The following is a 15,212-nucleotide window of genomic DNA, read 5'->3' as shown; positions in this document are numbered from 1 at the left end:
TTTCCTTATTGTGCTTTTTTGCACTTCTGCTTTTGCTCAAATGTCTTACTAGAAAAGCTATTGCTGCAGAACTTTCTTTTGAGATAGCATTAGAAGTAATGGGAGTGTCACACAGAAACATGTTCTCATATTTCTAGTCTCACCTTTCTCCTTTTAATTTCCTCTCTATTAGTATAGGGGGAAGGGGAGAGTCAAGACATAAGGAGTCTAAAAGATTTACTAGATTATCTTCTCCTCATCCGCTGCTAATACAAGATGCTTCCCTGCATGACATCAGCTAGTGTTTTGCCAAGTTATCAAGGTCCCAAACAGATAAGCATTCTTCCCAGGAAGACTCATGCCTCACTATTGCAAAGGCTTGTTTCATCCTTAGCCAAGATAGTCCTTTTAAATGTCTCCCATATACAGCTATCAAAAAGTAACACCTAAACTAGCTATTTTCCTTCCCTGGAATTTAATAGCCTTCAATTATACACAGATTTTTGTGAGGAGACAGTTTATTCTGTGAGCCTCATGGGCAATTGTTACATTATATAGTTAATCCAGAAGTGTGGTAAATTTCAGCCCCAAAATTTCACAATTCTTGCTGAAAAAGCCGCAAAGAAGAGAAATGCGCAAGCAACCTTAGCTATTGATTTTGTTACAAACCTCAGCTAGAATGCTTATCAGCTTCCCAGAGGTGAAGGGTTATGAGAGCTTGAATCTGTACAGAGCTTTGAAGATAAAAGGACTGAATGTTGCTTTCTATATAGATGTGTGTGATGGCTAGGTAGATGAACAGTTGGCAAGAGTCTCTAGGGCTGACAAGCCACTATCTGAACTTTTAATGTGATAGCTGTTCATTACACAAGACAGGATTTCAGCAATAGCCACTGGGAATTCTCTTTCTGTGAGTGTTTCCAGCTTGAGTGTATACATATAGCATGTATAAATACACACACACACACACACACACACATATATATATGCATATATATATATACACACAGGCATTTCCTACTGTTTGTTTCCAAATCTGTATTTCCAATCAAAAGCCATACTGGAATGGAGTTAATATCAGCAGCCCATACAATTTAGTAACTTAGGCTAAAAAATATTCCAAGAATTCTCTAATTATATTCAAACATTTCTTATTAAGTCAATAAATTCAATTTCAGAACAAAACATGACAGAACATGGAAATATGCAATTACAACACAAAACAGCACATATTGCCTAAACATATTCTTTTTCATATAACTGGAGGGGAGAGGAGGGGCTGTGTTAAGAAATTTAAAATTAAGTATAGTTAAATTTACGACTACAGAGACCAAATTCCTTCACCATTACCAGGATGATAATAATAAGTCCTTGACATCTTTGGAACTTAGAGCATTTCATAAAGCAATGTGTTAACATTATTCCAATCTTGTAAATGAGAGATAAACACAGAATTTAAATGATTTACCAGTGGAGTAGTAATGAAATAAAATTCCTCTTCTGTGTTCTCTTAATCTTATCTTGGACACCTCACAGTTTTTATCTGGGGCTCTTTATTCCGGAAGGGCTTTTGGTACAACTGGAAGAATTCATTCCTGTTGCTTGCTTGCTTTCTAGTAACTTATCTAGATAAATGCTTGATACAAAAAAATTATTAAAGACAAACTCTGCAGGTCTTTCTTTCAACATTCAGTTACTGTAGTTTATTTTATTACAGTATTTAGAAGATAAGAGTCAGTACCTCTTAGAAAGTGACAGTGCTTCAAAAGTTAACATTTAGCAAGGTTATTCCCCTTCTCTTCAGAGACTACGTTTCTCATTGATTCCTTAGTATCTGTTTCTTGTTTTATTTTTAAATCAAAGCAAATAAGTTTAATGTGGTAATTCCTGTAAAAGGAACGAATTTCTAATATTTTTCAATTTAATGCATGAGAGAAGAGGAAAAGCCCCTGCTCTGCATCACTCCTCTACGTTTGATAGAAAATTCCCATCGATGACTCACACCCGATACAACATAAGCAATGAGCCCACGTGATCACTCTGCTTATAGACTTGCAGAAACCAAGGAAGTAGAGGGCTTTCCAGAACGCCGCTGCAATATAAGAGGTGAGCAACGATTTCTGCCAATTCACTTGTGCCAAACCTTAGCCAGCGCAGGCGCCACAGATGGGAAGGTGTGCAGCCGAAACGCCCTAGGGAACAGGAGTTTCCGGTGGCCAGCACCGATCAGTGCAACATGCACACTGAGTGTGAATGAACAGGGAAGGTGCAAACACGTTAGAGAAAGTATAGGACTGCAGGCAGTGAATTCAGGACTGCTTCAATCCCCCGGTCACAAACCACCAGTGTGGCAGGAACTATTGTGGTCAGGGTTGTGCTGTCTTACAAAGTTCCCACTGTAACTTTGTTCCCCTTGTAACTGGCCCTACGGCTTTTGGGGTGTGTTTTTACTCACTTTTCCTTGCAGCAGATAGAACAGAGATTCAGTGAAACAGCATTCAAGGTAGGCATGGTAACCTCTGAAGATCTGGGCGTAGAGCTGGCTGAAAGTTTTATGATGAAACAGATTATCATGGGAAAACACCAGTTCACCAAAATCAAAAGATATTGCATAAGGCAGTGGTTTCACAACCTTCTTGCAGATCCAGGCAGTGCTGTGCTGTGATGGCACTTGACAAACCATTGAGCATCTGTAGGCTTCACGATAGGACTGCCTAGGGGACCTTAAAACTTTTGGGAGTTTTCATGTGCAGCTTCCCAGACCTCTGCACCCCTTCCAATAGTGACAAAAGCCCCAGGATTTCAATCTCTCGTCAAGGCTTGGCTTCCCCAGCCAGTGCAGGGAGCCTGGCAGCCTTGAAAACCCTGACTCATGCCAGGGCCCTGAGGTCTCTGTCTCACGCTCATTGATTTTGGCTCCTTCATGACTCCACAGCTCCTAACCTCCTGGCTGCCCTATTGACTTTGCATTCATAGCCAAGAGCTGCAGTGCTTAGGTTTCCACTCTCGCTTTCACTATGTTTTTTTTTAAGCCAGCTGGTTTGATACATTTTTATTTTTCCACATGCAAGCATTTTTAAATCAGTTTTTCATTTCAAAATGGAGCATCCATAGTCAGCACCTTCTGCAAGCCTGCAGAGCAGAGGCAATGTCAGTGCAGCTTTACCTTTAGATGCATCTCTGCAAAGCCCTAAGCGGCAATACAGTTTCTAATGGCAAAACCAGCTTGTTTGCTGGTCTAATTAAAGCACAGTCTTCGGTGTGAGAGGCTCTACTAGTAAAAATCTTCTGACAGAAAACACTGCGCCTATACAGAGTATTTCCTTTGTACTGATATTTTAGGGGGTGGGAATATTTTAGTTCACAACTAATATTGCTATGCTAGCTAATCTTGGTAGACACATGCCTTTTTCACACTGACGAGACTTGAGCTGAGGGTAACCCCTATATTCCAAATAATTTCTGGGGGTAGAAAAGTACTCAATTTGTGATGCATGACACTTCACTTACTTACCAAACATAATGTTGGTTCAGGCTTCACCAGCGACAAGCTCAGATTGCACTGCTGAGTGGCCTGGCAGCTTTTTCCCTCTTCCTAGTACAAAGTTCACCTGCATCTGCAGTGACGACTGGGTCAGGGTGGCAGAGGAATGGCTGTTCCCCAGTTGTGTGACTGGGAGCATGGGCTGCGGCAGGTGGTCATCCTGGGAAAGCTGTATTCCCTAATTCCAATAAGTCCATCCGTGAATATGGCACCACAGATGTTTTCCTTTTCCCCTGCTGGAGCCAAGGGAATAGGCTGTGGGAGAGAAATGCAAAATGATTCATTCTTAAGGTTAAGCCAGGCAAAATTTGTTATATCTAAATTTAAAAGCAAAACAAAAAGAGTGCTGAAAACTTCAGGAAACTACTCAACTCCAGCAGCCTATTCTAGCACAGGTTTCACAGCTGTGCGATGAGGTAGCTGTGATAACTTATCATTACCACTCTACTGCAGATCACTTAACAAAAACATTTAGCTTCATATTTCCTTTTTGAGCGTTTCTGTTTTGTGCTTAGAATTGTCTAGTCAGACATGCAAAAAGTAGTAATAGAATCCAGAACAGCTTGAAGTCAAGTCAAAGACAAAATAGTTAAGGTTGGTTGCAGGTGCCAGGTCTGAAACAGCTCTGCTAGTTATTTTGTGCCTATTAATTTTAAAATCACCTTTTCCCAATTTTGAGAAAACATATAACGAGAAGTTCACAGTAAGTGCTACCTCATATGACTTGTCTCCCACTACTTAGGTTCTGCATTTTCTCTTTTACACAGTTTCCTTACAGTTCATTTCATCAGACACATTTTCTTCCAGGGATGATGCAATACCAAAGCTGTAATGGATGAGACATCATATAACCTGGAAGCTGGTTAGACTGGACACTTTTCCCCATCAGCAAATCAGGGCCCTTGTGTTACCATTTCTGATTTTGCATCCCAGAATTTGGGGGTTTCTTTAAAACGAAGTTCTGAAAGGTACCAGGAAAGGAGGGGAATGAATATTTCAAGGAATTTATATCATAGCAAATCTAGTACTGCTGCAGTTATATACAAGGAATGTGATTTAGATGTTTAGCCTCTCCTTTAAAAACATTTGCTCCCTCCCAGTTAACTCTAATATTTTTCTATTTACTTTAAAACTATTGTTGACAGTGAGAGGTAATTTGGGCAATTGGATACATTAGCTAGAAAGGTAAAACATGACAAAAGCCAAAAGAGAAGTGTGAACCTATGGATATATAAATATTTATAGGAATGGGCAAATTAATTTAATATTTGATAGTTATGAAAAATAAAAAACATGCTGATAATTTTTCATAAGTAGTACATACAACTATTCCTAGATAGTAACAGATTAATGACCATAAAACTCATTTTAGAGAGCACATTTTGTTGAATTCTTTGCAGTTCATCTCTGAGGTTTCCCTGTTTTCCTCATATCCATTGAAATAGCTGAAATTTCACACACAATCTGCCTTGTTGAAAGTAGGATTCTAAATAAAAGATGGGTCTTGTTTCCTTGTAAACTTCTTTGGAGGTCAGTCAGCAGTTCTCTGGATCGGAACACATATATGCAGCTCCCAGGAGAGTTTTATTCCGCGAAGCTGTGCTTGGTCCCACCTTGCTCCTTTGAAGGACATAGCGGGTTTGTAGCCTCCGGAGGAGGAACAATCGTTTGCAGATTTCTAGGCTGGCCAGTTGTCTCACTAACGGACACTATTGTTTTTGCAGAACTAATGTGGGGCTTGGTCTCTTGCCAAAAAATCTAAACATCAGGGCCTGCTTTAAGATATTCCTGCTAACACGGTCCTTTCTTCACTTTCTGGATGGACTTCTCTTTGTTGAGTGAAGCACTCATCCTGCGGCTGCTCCAAGCACAGAGGACATTTGGGGGCAAACTGAGGCAGGGAAACATGTGATGTTTGCAGGCTGGAGGCAAGGTGTAGCTGCTCCTGAAAAGCACCGGGGAACTGAGGAAACCAAGGCACTACAAAGGCCTTGTTTATACTAATGCAAAAGGTAACTCCTCCATGGTCTCTCCCTCCCCACTTGCTGCACTGTGGACAAAGCACCCCTTCCTCAATGGTATTTACGCACCCACAGCAAAGTCATTTTGATAGCTGAGTACCTGGTATGTCTTAAGAGACATATTGCATTTATTTGAGCAAGTGCAATGTTTCCCTCTGACAGAGGGTTGTTCTCAGAAAGCATTCCTTGCCTTCTCAGAGTTTCCTTCTTACAGTTTTTCTGGTGTTAATATTGCAGAGAAAGCTCATATATACGTTAAAACTATGTCCTGCAGAAATTCACTTCCTTCTAGGACTGCAGCATGCTAGGTCAGGCCTGGATACCCAGCCTCATTGAATTCAGTCAGAGCTTTGCCCAGACTCAAGCTGGAACAACAACATGAGGGAAAGGACCACCTGTCGTACACAGCAAATGCCTGTCTGTGGTACATAGCAAATAATGTTATGAGAACATCTTGAAGCAAACAAGAAGGGCCAGGCTAGATCAGCTTCATGGCCAGATTCGCCAACATGGACACCACTACTAGTGTTAGTGGTGGCAAGCATCAGGCAAGCTGCAGAGCAGGAGAAGAGAACCAGGGCAGATGGACATTGAACTGCATGTCCCTCATTTATACCTGGCAGAGGTTGACTGAGTCTTACAGCATGAGATTTAATATCATACTTTTTTCCGATAATTAGACTCATGCTAGTAATGTATTTTTTTCTTAATTCTTGCTAAAATCCTCTGTGATGTCTCTGCCAGTCAGTGTTTATTTATATGTTTTGGAAGAAAACATTTCCTTTTGATTAACTGTCTTTTAATTTCATTGAAGGTCTCTCTAGTTTTGTGCTGGGCTGGGAGAGAAAAGGCTTCAGTCCTACATTCCCACAAGCCCATCTGGAAATTGGCCGTAGTCCAGCTTGCAGCTAAGAGCCTGGACCGTGGTCTGCAGGCACTTCCACTCTCTTCATCCCAGAGGACAAGGAACCACTTGCACACACAGAAAATACATCTGAGTGCCTCTTCCTGAGCCTGTGACACCCCAAAACAACCCACCAAGTTTTTCCTACCGCCAGCATGTTAGAAAGTGTAAGGAACAGTGGCTGCTGCTGGGTGGGAAGGGAGAGGAGAAGATGAAGGAAGCACTAATCTAAGCTAAAGGCAGAACTTACTCCATACCATATAGTGTATATGGTGTAGGAGTAGGTATAAAGTATGGACTATATGTTTCAACACAGTATCAAGACAGATCATGCAGTATTTTGTTCATCTGTACTCATGCAAAATTCCCCAAGTCCTCACAAGGACTTCATTTGAGACACCACTGACCAAATAAAAACAATGATGGGCTTTTGTGATACACACCCCTTATGCTGTAAAAATTTCAAGGCTCCTCATGCTGTCAAAGCATGATCAGAATAGATCAATGTAGCAAATACAGTCTCCCAAATTGCCATCATTGTTTACACCTGAATCTGATATACCCTCAGAAATACACCATGTTATAATAACTATCCTTTTGATGTCAATGATTTCACAGTCTGATGTGAGATATTATGCTGACACATGTATCTGTCTTCCTGCTATGTACTAGGCAGAGTACTTTGTAAAGAAGCAGGCTGCAGCAGTGAGAGTAGTCAATAATTCTCTTAGCCTACTGTCATGTAACCAATTGCTTGACACTTATGTTGGCTTTCAATAAGTCATTTCAGCTAACTTAGAAGATCCTTTAGATTTTAAAGATACTATGAAATTTCTGATGAGTACACATGGCCATTTTGTAACTATCAAGCAAAATTGTTATAGATGGTTACCCACAAAATAATATGCTCTTTCAAAAATAGCAATTTACTGACTGCTTTGCTACCAAATTCCTTAACTTGTCCCACTAGGGTAGGTCATTTTGCATCAGTCTTTGATGTGCTTAGCACTGCCTTGGCATTATTCTTCCTTACTTCCTATTTATGGAAATAAAAATACATTGTCTGCAATTTTCTTAAATGCTAAGAATCTGATATAATAAAATGCTCTTGCACTGAATCTAGTATAAGGAAGAGGCTTTTTATTAAAAAAACATAAGGGACTGCCATGAGGCTTAACTATATTACTCCTACTATTTTACACAACCCACTGAGACATATGTGACCTTGGGTGCCTATTTCCTTTGGTTCTTTTGATGAAGGCCAGCCTACAACCTTATCTGAATTCACTGTAACTGCTACTATACTTAGTCTTAAGCTCGTAGTTAAGAGCTTGCCTGGGGTGAGGTTTATGCCACTAGTACCTCTTATCATTAGGACAAGAAAAGAGTGACTAATAACTCTTTGCTGAACTCCAGAGTCCAAGGGAGGACGTGGCCGAACAAGTTGTGTGATTAGTTATGGAAAGTTAAGGCAAGGCCACCCATCTTCAGAGCTATTGCCTGAATCCCAGCAGCAGATGCCTGAATGTGCATGCAGCTTCTTTGCAAGCAAGAGTAGGCCTCAGAAAATTACAGCTCTGTGCAGCAAGGTTTTTTAAATCAGTTGTTATTGTGAAGTAGCTCGGTGCACGCACGAGACAAAGAAAGGCACAAAAAGCTGTTTAGTGATAGGAAGCAAAAGCAAAATTCTCGCCTTGCAAACAGGCAGACATAAAAAACCGCGAAAGCATTTCTTGAAAACTTCCTTGTCCTCCTGCAGAACACGCCTGAAGTGGACGAAATGCAGGCAACGAGAGGGTTACGGCTTTCCCAGCTGTTCCCACAAAAGGACACTTTGCACCTGTTCGCAGCAAATGACAGTTTGCTTTGTGCAAGAGCCAGTTCATCAGCCCCAGTGTCTGAACCAGGCAGCGCCTGTGTACCGCAAGGCAGTGCAAGCGCGAGGCTGAAGGGCAGGTCTCCGGCAATTGAGCTTCGTTAGCTCTGCCACGCAAACATACCCCCACATGAGGACTGATGTCACTGCAAACGCAAGCGGCAGGGATGGTCAGCTAAGCATAAGCAAGAGAATGTGTATTTTTTGCTTTAATCCCAGCTCTGTTTAGTTTACTGTGTTTGCTCAAGGCTGGCATAATTTTCAGCTGCCAGTGAGCTATTATTCAAAAAATCCTGCACTATACTGCACCTGTATAGTCATAAAACAATGTACTTAATATTTCCTTTGATATTCTGTTAGATCTACATCTCCTAAATTATGGTTTATCTCAGACATTGCTATTAGATTTGTGCCAGGCCTTCAGCTGAGGTAAACAAGAGTAGGTCTGCTCGCTCTCAGTGGAGCTACAGAAGTTCATGCCAGCAGAGGGAAGGGAAGGGAAGGGAAGGGAAGGGAAGGGAAGGGAAGGGAAGGGAAGGGAAGGGAGAAAAGAAGAGAGGGAGAGGAGAATTAAAAACAGAATCCCATAACTAAAATAACAGTTTCTCCTTTTCTCACGTGTACTAGTGACCCAACAGTTTAAATGCTTCTCTTCTTCAGTACAGGGGTTACAAACAGGCCACATGTCTGGGCTGATGCAGCAGCAGTGAGATCATCCCAGATTTCCTCTACATCTTCACCCATCTGACCTTCAGAATATACTGTGTGTGTGTCCCATTTCCCCCCACTCCCTTTTAATCCTAGAGGTCTTTACTTTGGAGCTTATAATAAATCAATAGACAGTAAAAGAAAATCCCTGTGGGAGCAGCAATTGTGGTCCTATTATAAAAGCTTAAATTCCCCACCTGCCACTTGACCAGTAAAAAGCTTGGATTCCCCACTCCATTCCAGATTATGTAAAACTATTCAAATCCTGAGTGACAGTATTTATGAAGACAGCTGTTGGGCTCTCCAACTGGGGAGGCCGGGGCAAATGCCGGGGAGCCCAGTAAGAGTTGTCCTGCTATTCACCTTCTCAGAGATGCTTACAATGCCTTTTTTCTACCCAGGTGGAGGGAAATGAGTAATTAGTCAGGAAAATGAAATCTCCCAAACCAACGGTTCTCAAAAATGCCCATTAAAAATAGGGAGTGATTTAGAGACCCCTCTCCTCACACTTATTTCCCATTCATCCCCCCTTCTCCTCCAACATTTCTACATTTATTTGTTCATCACAGACAGGGGCAGAAGGTGGGGGAGGAGATGCTGTGTGAAGTTTTCATTTGTCAACACTGTTCAGCTTAATACATTTCTGGGAAGAAGATTAAACTAAAAAGATGCTGTCATGTTTCCAGTCAATCAAATGTGTAACCACTCCCCTCTATGTCACTGGAGCTGTACCATTGTCAAGTACTGCCACTCTTGGTGGTACTTCAAACTGCTGTTTATCAGCAAGCAGAAAGGGTTTGAGATCCAGTAAAATGGAGCCATTTCCTGAGACAGTGGTTACTGTGCTTTTACAGCTGTTGGGAGAGTAGGAACAAGAATCCCATCAGCCACCATAATATTTTCATAGTCCCCATATTATAATTTATCAAACAGTGAACCCCCCTATTGACTTCCCTGGGTGTTCATGGGGTTCTGAATGCCCATTCAGCAATTAAGGAGTAATTTGAGAATGTCACCTGTTTACAACCCATTTTTTTAAAGATAGGAGAAAACCTGATTCTGCTTCCACAGAACTCCTTAAGCAGTGTTTTTCCTGGGAGGTGGATCAGGCCAATGAAGCTTTACTGAATGTGCAATGTTCATTTGACCTGCTTGACATCTGAGGTCTAATAATACGCTGTATCAGCATTTGATAAAACCTCCAAGATGTATAACAAAAATATACATAAAAATGAATTGCATTATGACCTTAATCTTTTGAACCTTGTCTTTAGTTCTGATCAGAGGCTTATTTCTTATCTTTTTCTGCATTTATACAGTTACGTCATTTATATACAGACCCTGGCCTTCAATTTGTTTGGTTTGGCAACACAACGATACCATAAAATTGTACCAATAGGTCAGTTAGAGATTTCCTTGCTCAGGCAGCGGTCCAGGAGTGGTCAGGTCAGATTCAGCCCATTTCCTTGGGGCACCTTCCAGGATGACGGGCAGTGCAGGGCATGGCCATAGCCCTTTGCACTCTTGTTGCCCCTAAACCAGGAAACAGGCTTGTCTCGCCTGATGTCAGGCATCGGAAGGGTAGTGTCTAACTGAAGCTAGTCATCTAGGCTTCCTCAACAGCCATGGAGGAGAGACATGGACCTCCAGGGGATGAAGTCTAAGAGAGGCTGGATGAGTTGCCTCTGGGGCTGCCCTATCTTCATGGGCTGCAGGAGCCTAGCTGAGCCCAGATGCCAGGTGAGTCTAGACCTAGGGAGGTCATCATGCCCATAAGGTTCATGCCCGGATTTCAGTCTGCCACAGAGCTGAAAAAATGGAGAAGTTGTTTTCCTTTGTGTCCTTTATTCTGTACAAGTCAGTATCCAAAACAGAACACAGTGCAGAGATATTTGACATTCAACTTTTTGTGTGTGTGTGCGTGTGTGTGTGTGTGTGTGCGCATGTGTGCACAGAACCCCTCCCTTCCTCCCCTTCTGAACAGACGCAGCTGCAAATCCACCTATCAGAAAGTTACACTTCTGAATGAAACTCTTACAGGTGAGAAGATAAAAAATAAAAGCAGTGGCAAAGAGAATTGTTGAACTAAGTCTTTCATTTAGTGAGATAATTTATGTACTAAATTTTTAGCATCTGAATTCAAGTCACAGTATTACCATTTACTTACCTATAAATACTCTTTCTTGACTGGTTATTGTCTGCAAATTTTGAGGCCATGAATAGGCAAGTAGAACAGATGTGCCCCCTAAAATGAACTGAATGCTCCTGATCCAGAGAAACTGCCAGCTTCTTTTACAGGAGTGAGACAGCAGTCAGTACTAGCTAAGGGAAATGAGAATGGATGATACTCAACCCTTCAGAGAGCAAGTTCCTATATATATGCTGCTATATTGCCTTTATGGTTAATTATTTGGCCATGTGAACAGTTCATAGATGCATGTTTCATTTATAAATATTTATGCCCATGGCAAAAAATAGCAATTAGAAAACTTTTATCCTTTCCTGAACCTCCTTGTTAAAACATACACATTCATGTCTTTGTTTTTCTTGTTTTTGCCAGAAAAATCAACGTAAAATATTAAAAAGCTTCCCACAGGAAAGGCAGCAGGAGTGGCCAGGGGGGTCCAGGCCTGCATCATTAAAGGCCTCCACTTCAGGCTCTAACAAGGCCAGGACAAGGACAGGGAAAAAGCTAACGTTGAATTTGAGAAAGGGATCTTTGAATGGGTAATTTCCATGCTGGAGTTCAAAACACTGGGTTTTTCTCTCACTAGGAGAGATTCAGCAGCCGTTTCCCACTGGTGCTGCTGACTGGCATGTTCTAGATAAATGTTGGAGTGGTTCTACTTATGCAGCCAGGGACACCAAGGCCATCTCGCTTCAGCCACATCAAGAGACTGTCATAGGCACCTGGCACATCCTGTGATCACGCTCAACCCAATTATTAATCCAGCAGATATGTTAAAAGGAATGAAATTGGCAGTTTAAGGTCAGTTCCCAGTGATAACATTATCAGAAAAGCCATTTTTCTTCGGTGGGAACAAACACAGGACTCCATCAGGATCCTTCTTTCCACAGTTCTTGCCAGAACCTGTTAGGAAAAAAATACCAAAACTTCAGGTATCAGGGTTCTTGCTACCATTATATATTGACAGTGATTTGTGGGATTTCGTGATATATCTAGTTATCTGACACCAGCAAGGTAGCAATAGTTTTAACCAGAAGAGCTTCAGAATAATCCCAAATCATATGTACAATGTTTCTGTTTCGTTCTGCAACAACACTGAGCTCTGGCTTCACCAGCGCAGCAACACAGGCACCAAGGCAGCCCAGAACATGAAGCTGCACAGTCGTCTTTATCAATTCCCTCATTCTTTGCTTTTGAACTATTCCAGACTTGGCACACGCTGAGTTCAGAAAGAGTTCAGGCTCGCTGCTTACACCAGGAGGCCAGAAATCTTTGGTTTCCATTTCACAGGGATCATTGCAGGTTCACAGAGTGGGTAAAAGGAGGCACCTAATGTTTGTGCCAGCCTGGCACTCGCCCCCAGGGCATCTCAGCCTCCCAGCTCTGCTCCTTGCACAATCCATCTGCAATGAGAAAGCCTCAGCACATTAAAGGGACACTGTCAAACTGCTGGGTCTAAAATGTTATCTGCCCTCTCCTGTCTACGTTTGTTTGCAAAATCCACATTGTCTTTTGAAAATAAGTGATTTATTTCCAGGCACAGCTTGGAGTCAATAGTAGGACAGTATCAATGTCAGAATCAGTACTAGTCCTAATCCAGTGGATACACAAGGAAAAAGCCAAACAAAGTACCCCCACACAAAAGGGGTGAGCGTGTAAAGACCTTTTAGGAAAGGAAGAACTTGTTTTGGGCTTGCAGAACATAATCAGAAATGATTGTGAGAAAACCAGGTTTTTGAAAGTTAGGGAAATGGTATGGCATATACTTTTTCAAATATAGACTGCAGATTCCATATTCAAAACAAGGCATAATATATTGTTTTAGCTCACTGATATATTTGTCGTTTGTTTTAAACAATATATCATATACAGACATCATCCATTACAATATAATGCATACTAAAGGCAAAAAGAAGGAAAATCTTACATCCCTAGTAATGGAAATGTTTGCGATAGAATGGAATATGACAGAACTATCATTGAACAATGTGTTTCTGATATTAATGTGCAGCACTTTTTTATCCTCTTTTGACTCTTACTGAGACATTTGCTTCAAGAAACTGGTGGCAGCAAATGCAACAATACTGCAACTGAATTAACATGCTTTTTTTTCATTTGCTGCTTTAAAATATGTTGCATCAATTTAATGTTATCCCTTCTTTTTAATAGAGTAAGCGGCTGTTCTTCATCACCGTGGTGTAACTAGCAGGGTGCACCCTTCTCTTTGCTCAGAGAGCAGGCTCCAGCACGGGGCTCACAGACCATGGGTGACGTTCACGGGATGGAGGGTACAGCGTGTGCAGTTGAGCTTGCAGGTGCTCCCAGCCATACTTTGTGCACTGGCAGGATGAAGGTTTGCCCTTCACCAGGCGCAGGCAGTGTGACAGGTGAGCAGCCTGCGGTTTGCATGGGCCTCCTTTGCTCTTTCTCGTTCATTGCCACCAGCAAGCCAAATCCACCTTGACAGTCCTTCCTCCCATATTCTCCCCCCAAATTGAATGGGTCTTGTAAGGATATTCGAGTGGTAGGTTTGCAAAATTGTAAGCTCCCTAAGGCAGAGCCAGTGTCATCTGATTTTCCTGCACAGCACCTAGCAGAATGAGGCCCTAAGCCTGATTTGCAGCCTGTAGGCACTACAGTAATATCACTCATTTAATACAAATGACAATGAGAGGAAGGGACATGCTATTCACAGTACTGACTTCTTCCCATCCACAGATGCTTGGCAGGACTTCAGATCTGCATTTGGGGGGTATATAGGCTTTACTGAAATGGTCGTTCTTTGTACAAATATGCCACTGAGCAGCAGTAGAAAGAAACAGATGCAGATTAACACTCACTTGAGTCATATACCCAATGCACTATACGTGTAACCTAATGCATGTGAATAGTCCTACTGACCTTACATCTGTTACAGAAGCACAACCTAATTGTAGACATTGTCCTCTTTCACAGTGTGAGCTCTCCCCAAAAGCAAGGAGTTTGAAGGAGAAGGCCACAGCACCCACATAGGAACTGGGGGGCACCAGAGAAGCACAAAGTGGGTTGAAGCCACCTTCACTTTGCCTAACAAGCTCTCAGGATTTTTAGACATCTTGTTAACACTTGCCATCTCAGCTCCCTCTGGTCTCCATGGGGGGACTGAGAGGGGGTGGGCTGATTCATCCCATTCTGAGACCAGTGCCTAGGGTGCCAGTGATGAATCACTGCTCAAGGTGGCTGGTGCAGAGAGGGAGCCTGGAGGATTGCTTACACTGATCTCCTAATTTTTAGATGACTAACATGGGGTGAAACAAATCTCACTTTCATGACTGAGTTATCCTGCATGTCAAAAGTAAAGTGAGAGATGAGTAAGTAAACCCCCGGCTGTCTGGGTCTGCCAGATCTCATTCACAGTGGAAAAGGTAGTTGTGACATGTAGGTGAGCAGAACACCTACAGTAGATGCCTCACTTCAGCACTGTGCCGTCTTCCTTCCACTGACAGCGCAAGCAGCCAACATCTGGCAACCCCAGATAAGAGGTGGCTCAAAGCACTTATCGTTGTCTTGATCTGAGACACCATCACAGGTGTGACAGCTAAATCACACATCTAGATAAGACAACCAAGAGTCTCCAACTGTTCTTATATGAGTTATGGATTACTATGACACATTTTGGAGAAGGGATTCACAAGCCCATAGAAGACCAGCCAAAGGAAATGACCAAATGGAGTCCATAAATTTATTTAAGCCCAGATTGGATCAAATTTTATTATGAAATTCTGTAAATATACTCTTTCATAAAAAGAGAAGAGAGGAGAGGAGAGGAGAGGAGAGGAGAGGAAAGGAAAGGAAAGGAAAGGAAAGGAAAGGAAAGGAAAGGAAAGGAAAGGAAAGCTGTAGTAGGTGAAGTGTGTGTGTTTGCATGTATGCACATGGCTTTCTGTAGGAAGTCCCAGAACTCTGCTGCTTCTTCCTGTTTTTGAGCTGTCCTCTTGTATTGTGATCAGGTA

The 15,212-nt window shown here is 42.0% G+C and overlaps 1 long non-coding RNA gene across 11 annotated transcripts in view; it reads right to left on the bottom strand.

Moving 5' to 3' along the window:
* LOC112962363 overlaps positions 1–15,212 on the bottom strand; it is a 107,710-nt gene that overhangs the window by 33,926 nt on the left and 58,572 nt on the right. For 8 of the 11 annotated variants that reach the window (XR_003252265.1, XR_003252275.1, XR_003252266.1 and 5 more), the window contains 3 exons: positions 11,200–12,123; positions 3,494–3,778; positions 1,448–2,522 (listed from right to left, as the gene is read on the bottom strand). This is a non-coding gene — a long non-coding RNA (uncharacterized LOC112962363). The remainder of the gene's footprint in view (positions 1–1,447; positions 2,523–3,493; positions 3,779–11,199; positions 12,124–15,212) is intronic. The other 3 variants (XR_003252268.1, XR_003252272.1, XR_003252270.1) reach the window with 3 other exon arrangements.

This window comes from Apteryx rowi, unplaced genomic scaffold, assembly GCF_003343035.1.
Source record: "Apteryx rowi isolate R43461 unplaced genomic scaffold, aptRow1 scaffold_147, whole genome shotgun sequence".
NCBI classification, from domain to species: Eukaryota; Metazoa; Chordata; class Aves; order Apterygiformes; family Apterygidae; genus Apteryx; species Apteryx rowi.
This window is presented reverse-complemented; position numbering and strand designations above follow the sequence as displayed.